The 8,017-nt window shown below is 39.6% G+C and overlaps 1 protein-coding gene and 1 long non-coding RNA gene across 5 annotated transcripts in view; one reads left to right on the forward strand and one right to left on the reverse strand.

Annotated features, from left to right (window-relative positions):
- The window catches only part of LOC149097737 (protein NLRC5-like), a 114,618-nt gene that overhangs the window by 20,401 nt on the left and 86,200 nt on the right, over window positions 1–8,017 (reverse strand). The gene's annotated exons all lie outside the window — the stretch shown is intronic.
- On the forward strand, window positions 368–6,987 carry LOC149097738 (uncharacterized). The gene is made up of 3 exons (XR_016204032.1): window positions 368–564; window positions 4,859–4,936; window positions 5,545–6,987. It is a non-coding gene; the product is annotated as an uncharacterized LOC149097738 (long non-coding RNA).

Consider the following 8,017-nt stretch of genomic DNA (forward strand, 5'->3'; position numbering starts at 1 on the left):
GCCGCATATTTAACAGGAACCAGTTGTCAAGAATAAATTGACGTTATGTCAGTACAGTGAACTCTCGCGCATCTTGCGGCGATAGAGTTTCGACAGATGCGTAACGCGATATTAAAGGCCAAGTTTTCTCATCTACAATGTGCTTAAAAATACGAGATTGATTTCCGGTGCAATTGCACGGTGAATTAAGATGGAAATACGTTAAAGTAAGACTCCTCTGTTCCCTGCGATTACGTGTTGCGAGATTTCTTGTAGATATTTTTGTTTTTGTAACACCCCCCACCATGCCCCCACCATGCCCCCACCATCCCACGACCATCCCCCGACCAGCCCCGGCAAAGACCATCTCCTGAGCCAGCGAGTCAAAAATTAGCGGCTTAAGCAATAAGAGCAGCGTAAACAAAGATGGCGGATTGAGCGTCGATGTTTGGGAACTTTTAACTTTAGGTGCGTGGTTTGAACAACAAAGCTTGAAACTAAATATCTCCTCTCCGAAGAAACCAGATGTCATCAACAGGAACTATTATATCTGAGTGCACAGAGGTGTATAATATTCTAAATCAGGTAAGAAATTCAATTCTGATCTGGGTGTTGTTGGTGTACGGTCTGATCTGCAGACGGCGAGATTAGTTCAAGCACTGGATATATGGAACGTTAACTGTAATTGTCGTCTGATTTTCTTTACCGTAGTATGATATGGCCAACCCTATTGTCCGCCAACTGTTTATTTTGTAATGCACCAGTCAAAGTAACCCCCGCCCCCCCCCCCCCCCCCCAACCCGGGAATAGGCGGGGACTTGGACAAAAGGACTCGAAAAAATGAGCCAATGGCCTTACCCCCAGGGAAGTATTTTCATTCCAATTTCCTCGCTTGTCCCCGCCTACCAACGAAAGTATATGCTGAGGCTCCAATTTTATTTGGTTCAAAATGTTTCAAACCGGTTTGGGATGGCAAGCAAGAACTAAGGATGAAATAAATTAAAAAGTAACAAGTTAGCTACTCATGTTTCTCTCCGCCATTTTGGTTGCGTTCTAGGCTGGTCCCAGTCTCTTTGCAACACACAGTTCTAGACTCAATTGCCTGTTTCTGATACATTGGGATGCCGAGGAAGCAATAGCCCATATTCATGATAGCCGCCATGATGGTTTTCGTATTATAATGCAAATTAGCCACGTTGTCCACCAGGGGGCAAACATTGAAATGGTTCCCATTTTTCTGAAAATTGGCTCGCCTAAATGGTCAAGTATCTGCACCAAAATCATTTTTGGGAGCCAAGTTATGGAATAATGATTTTATTATTAATTTAAGTTTGCAAAAGTTTCTTGATAACTTGACTTATTAACTACGCAAGCCGTTTTCTTTTTATAGAAGTGCTGAAATTCTGTAAAACTTGGAATGTTTTCACCCCAATACTGAAACCAAAGCATGGATATGAAAAAAAGTATCAGACATGATAAGACACCAGCTGAAATTTGCTGATATTAGCTTGTTTGCCTCTTCAGAAATCACGTGCCTGATTTGCATTATGATGTAAAAACAAACATGACGGTTATCGTGAATAAGGCCTATTCTCGTCTAAGACCCTGCGTACTGGGGCAGGTTTGAGAGTCAACGATCAGTTTTTGTCCTGCTAATGTCCCTGCCTTTCCCGGGTTGGGGGGGGGAGGGGTAGGGATTTACTTTGACTGGTGCATAACAGTTAAGATCAAAGCTTTTTATCTGCACCCCTCCCCCTATTGAGGGTCTAGGAAATCTGAGGGGGAGGGGGAGCCTTTCAAGGCTATTTCTTTGGTGGGAACTGTGTCGGCACCTTTTATTTGTTAATAAATTCTGAAGGGAAGTGTGTCGGCACTTTGAGATTCCTTTCTTGGGGGTAAAACATTTACTTTTCTGAGGGCATATGATTTAAAGTCCCTCAATATGGGGCTGGGGGGAGGGAGAGGGGTCGATATTAAAATGGAATAGCCTGATATGGCTGGTAAAGGGCCATTCCTTTTTTCATCCAGAGGATACACAAGTCAATTCTGAAGTTTTTGCTTGCAATAACCGGCGGGTTGAAAGTAACTAATGTAACTCGCCTAGTTTTGCAAGCCACTGCAGGTTTTTGCTGTTGTTTTTTCTGAGTTTTTAATTTTGCGTCAACGTTTTATTCAGTAAATGCTACACGTGGCAGAAAACACAAAGGTTTTCCTTTCATGCGTGAAATTCTGCACAAGTAATTCCATCTTTATCAAATTTATTTTCATGGAACAGATTATCCAGTTTTGATACAACTAACTAACGAGCATTTATTCCTTGTGGTATATATATTGCATTGCGCATCCCTACTGCGCATGACTTTTGTGTCATTAGCGCGTGCAAATGAGGGTGTGCACGTACACAGCGCAAGAGATTTCCCTCATGACAGTGAAATAAATCGTTGCAAAATGAATTGTATGGTGACATATTTTTTATTGCATAAGTTTGGTGTACAAATTACCGTCTTAAAGTTAAACATAGGCACGCAAGGCGTGCAAGAGTTATTTTTTTGTGAACTATAAGTCTCGGAGATAGGAGCATTAATGGAACTGTTTACAGTAATGATTTGGTTGATTTGACAATTTTTTTTGGTTGCGATGTACAGCAAGAAAGAAACTGGGAGTTTATGATCTACATACGATGTTACATCGGTAATGGTAAGATAACTAAATAGTAAGCCATAAAATGTTTGACTGAACGAACTACAGTAATCTGACACGTCTCCACATTAATGTAGATACCATCTTATTTTCTAACAGGCAATTTTATTCGTTCTTTGATACAACCCACACTGTGATTGGTCTGACTCGCGCACATGCATAACTCCCTCACTCACCGATCACGTAGCCCTTCCCTCGGGGGGGGACTCCCTTATATGGGCTATATAGGTCTGTGCGGACCCGAAGGGTATGGTTTTTCAGCCGTTTTGGTCATAAATAGGGTATCGATTTTAGCTGATTTTGCCCATTTTGGTCATAAATAGGGTACGGTTTCTGCCCTTTAGCCTTGATATGGGTATGTTTTAAGAAGAAGCCACTTTTTCATCATTATCGAAAAGAAAATCAACAAAAGCCCTTCACAAATTTATATGTTTACGGTAATTTAACATTGGTTTGAACTAGGGAGCTAATTGTAACGCAGGTCTGAAACAGGGTTTTGATTTGAGGGTCAGGTCGTAAATGGGGTTTCGAATTTTTGGTCAGGTCATAAATAGGGTAAGGAATATCGCAGATTTTGGTCATAAATACGGTAAGGGTTTTGGGAAGCGGGCCGCACACCCCCAACCAATTTTTCTGGGAGTACCCCCTCGGGAGCCCTTCCAGCCCCCATGAGGAATTTTTGCTCAAAAATACTCAAGTTAAGAGAACTTTTCGCATTTTATACGAGTAGTAAGTTTACCCTTTTTACACAACACAACGCAACAACACTACTTCACCGAAAATTTAAAGAAAGAGAAAAAACCTCTCTGACACGTTGAAAGTCTGATTTCATTCAATTGCACTTTAACTTGGTGCCACACAGTCTTCAAAGAACATTTGAACAGTTTTCATACTTTTTACCTTTAAAAATATCGGACTGAAAAGAATGTCATAAAATGCCCATCAAATAAAAATATTAAACTGCTACTGCAGAGACGTACTCTAGAAATGAAAGCTTCTTTTTTGTTTGTCAGCTCTAATTGAATTTACTCCCATATGAAAAACAAAAGTGTCGAGTTACCATTTGAAACTAAAAATAGCAAACATCTCGTAGGAACAAGTGGCGACGATTCGTCAGCTCTAATTGAATTTACTACCTTGTGAAAAACAAGAGTGTCAAATTACCCATTGTAACTAAAAAATAAAAATATCTCGTTATATTTGCATGCAATAAGAGCAAAACAATCGTTACCTGCACTTACTATTGTAAACGTTAGAACTGCTTCAAATCTAAATAGTCTCGTCTCCTCTAAAACATGTCCTAAGAACTAGAACCGACGATTCGTGACCTCTAATTGAATTAACTCCTTGTGAAAAACAAAAGTATCGAGTTACCCTTTGTAATTAAAAATAAAAATATCTCGTGCCATTTGCCTACTACTCATGAACTGCTTCAAAACTCAAGACTCATCTCGTTCATAACTAGCCACCATTACACTGAAAATTATGCACTCTAAAACAACCCAATGTACGTATGTAACTGTCACACTCCCCTCCAAACCGAACTAAAAATCAAGAAACGGCAACATACACGTCTCTCTTTATTTTTCAATTACCAAAGTCCTTGTGTTTATACATACCTTGTGTTTCTCACGCACCATTTACCTTTACAACAAGGAATTTGATTGGCTGTTCATAGTAGATCCAATCTGATTGGTGTGACATACATACATCTCTCACTCACTCACTCACTCACTCACTCACCCATTGACCCGTCCATAACATACCCGACGCGCCGACTAAGAGGTATTTTTTTACAAAAAAATAACTCAAAAATTAAGAAAAAATTGTTCAGAAGGAAAAAAAGATGTAGCTAAAAGAGTGCATGAAACTGATACTCGAGGATGCGAATTATGACCTCGAAAACAACGTTTCAAGGAATGTGTTAAGTCAGTGTCATTTAGAATTGTGTGAGTTTGCCATAAATTATATATTTCATTGTTCCATCTGCCCGATATTCTGTACCTATCAAGATTTTTTCAAGCATTGCTTTAATAACCGTTGCTTCCAGCTACTGCAAAATGTAGCTTGAACTGATGAGATAACGCGTGTGATTAGGCATAAATTGGGCAAGATCGGCCCATCACATCTCTTTAGCGAGGAAGGTGACCTATCGTTTTTATTGGATTTTTCAATACAGTGCCTGGTGGAGAACATTTAGGGGGAGTTTCAAACAAATTGTTCGCCAACTTTCAAGACTTTGGTGCAGACCCTGCAGGTATACAACTTTGTTGAGTACCTCCCTCCCAAGGCACAAAATAAGTTATCCTAGCTGGTTGATTGGGTTTTGCAGATACAGAACAAAGGCATGACTATAATGAAAGCCATATTATAACAACAAAATTTACCTCAAGGGTTAGTTAAATAAAGCCTATGGCAGAATCTATAAACCTGCAAAAAAGGAATTTGACCAATATTTCCCCAATACAGACCTCATGCTAGCTCAATGACATATATACATGTATAATATGGTCAAACCCATATTAAGCAGCCACCTATATAGCCACTCCTATTAGGTGGCCAGTAACCAAAGTCCCAAGGAGGCTAGGCTTTTCTGTTGTTTTTATAACCTCTGTTAAACGGGCACTATCCATTTTCTGGAGCTTGAGTGTGGCTATTTAATAGCTAGGGGTTGAACCGTAATTATAGTGTTATCATTTCTAGTTTGTGCAATCTTTATTACAGTTACCAGAGGTCCTTTTGCAATTGTTGTGGCACAATGAAATTGTCAGACCAGAAGTCTTTGTTCATTATTATTATTATTATCATTATTATTATTATTATTGTTATTATTATTATTTATCACAATTTTTTATCAATTATTAGTAATTGTGATGTCACAGTGAAATAACAGTCTGCTGTTGGTAATTAATGGTGTAGAAAAGTACAGTGGAAACCCTCATAAGTGGACACCCTGGTGATGTAAATAAGCTCTCCATGACTAGATCTAGCTGCTTATGAGAATAGTTCTCGTAAGCACCCGCTAGAGTGGTAAAGGAAAGATGGCTGCCTACAGGAGCTTGCCCAGCTTACAATAAACATTAAGAATGCAACAATAGCATCAAATTATTTTTTGTTTTGTTTTTTGTCTTGTACAATGCTGCAATAAATATTATGGCGATAACTTGTGTACACAGGACTGTATACGTTTTTAAAATTAGTACCAGGACTGGATTTTGGTGAAAATACTAAAAGTGCAATCAGGGATGGACATCAGAATTAAAATTTGTGCTTGACACTAACTCTTGTTAACGTTAGAAACAACATTAATAAAACTTCAAGGACGTTTCGATCAAACAACTTCAGTCTTCATCAGTTTTTTAAAAAGCCAACTGAGTGACAGCTTTCTAATGGTTCACAGATCTGCTCACGCTACGCTAGCAAAAAATCATAACGAATGACTGCTGCGCGTGATTACGCGAGGGATTTGTAAACGTCCAGGACAGCGATATGTTTGTTTCCCACATTGTTGTCTCTCTGCGAATACCCAGCCTCGAGAAGAAGTCTCTCATAAAAATTATGAGCCTTGTCTACAGTTGTCGCATGGTCGAAGTCTATACTATGGAAAAATTGGTTCATGTGTTGCACAACTTTGGAATTGTTGTCTCCAACCTGAACTGCCTGTTTATGTTCTTTTAACCTTGTTTCCAAGGCTCTGTCAGTCTGTCCATAGTACACGAAGTTGTAATCAACGTAGCTGACCTTGTAAACAACACCTCTGCACTGCAAGGCAGAAGGTTTGTCCTTTGGTCTCGGGAAACACGTGCGCAAAACATTGAAAGGTTTGTAACCCACTTTAATGCCGTTATATGAGGTCATCATATTTATAAATCTACGTGGACTCCAACTTTGGGAGAGAAAGTTAACTGCCACGAGGATGATCGCAAGGAAGCCAAACAACATGATGAATATGCAATTGGGACATATTTGGAAGCTAATGCTGGCAGTGAGCTTGTAGGACATGTGCCAATGGAACTGTCCTATCTTTTCTATACATTTCTGAGAGCTTACGACAATAATGAGGTTTCTGTTAAAGTAACAGGGTCAAGAAGGCATGAGAACAGACTTGTTGTGTGAGGAACAATCAAAGTGCGGACATCAAGAAGGGCTATTGCCATGAAGTTTGAGCGGAAGATGTTGAGGCTGAAAGAACTTTGCGCCCACATGGACATTTCAGTTGAAACTGAGAAAAATTCCAACGTTGTCATAAAATTTTCAGACAATGCAACTAGAGATTGTAAGCCATTAAAGAAATACCGTAATAATCAATACACATATTCATCTTGTGCACTTTATTATTATTTTTTTTTTGGAGGAGGGGGGGGGGGTGGGCGCTTATTCGAGATTGGGCGTTCAAAAAGTACTTTTTGGGGGTGGGTGCTTATTTGAGATTGGGCGTTCAAAAAGTACTTTTTGGGGGTGGGTGCTTATTCGAGATTGGGCGTTCAAAAAGTACTTTTTGGGGGTGGGTGCTTATTCGAGATTGGGCGTTCAAAAAGTACTTTTTGGGGGTGGGTGCTTATTCGAGATTGGGCATTCAAAAAGTACTTTTTGGGTGTGGGTGCTTATACAAGATTGGGCATTCAAAAAGTACTTTTTGGGTGTGGGTGCTTATACAAGATTGGGCATTCAAAAAGTACTTTTTGGGTGTGGGTGCTTATACAAGATTGGGCATTCAAAAAGTACTTTTTGGGTGTGGGTGCTTATACAAGATTGGGCATTCAAAAAGTACTTTTTGGGTGTGGGTGCTTATACAAGATTGGGCATTCAAAAAGTACTTTTTGGGGGTGGGTACTTATTCGAGATTGGGCATTCAAAAAGTACTTTTTGGGGGTGGGTGCTTATACAAGATTGGGCATTCAAAAAGTACTTTTTGGGGGTGGGTGCTTATTCGAGATTGGGCGTTCAAAAAGTACTTTTTGGGGGTGGGTACTTATTCGAGATTGGGCATTCAAAAAGTACTTTTTGGGTGTGGGTGCTTATACAAGATTGGGCATTCAAAAAGTACTTTTTGGGTGTGGGTGCTTATACAAGATTGGGCATTCAAAAAGTACTTTTTGGGGGTGGGTGCTTATACAAGATTGGGCATTCAAAAAGTACTTTTTGGGTGTGGGTGCTTATACAAGATTGGGCATTCAAAAAGTACTTTTTGGGTGTGGGTGCTTATACAAGATTGGGCATTCAAAAAGTACTTTTTGGGTGTGGGTGCTTATACAAGATTGGGCATTCAAAAAGTACTTTTTGGGTGTGGGTGCTTATACAAGATTGGGCATTCAAAAAGTACTTTTTGGGTGTGGGT

Source organism: Orbicella faveolata, unplaced genomic scaffold, assembly GCF_042242905.1.
Source record: "Orbicella faveolata isolate gen_17 unplaced genomic scaffold, um_ofav_v1 contig_47, whole genome shotgun sequence".
NCBI lineage: Eukaryota > Metazoa > Cnidaria > Anthozoa > Scleractinia > Merulinidae > Orbicella > Orbicella faveolata.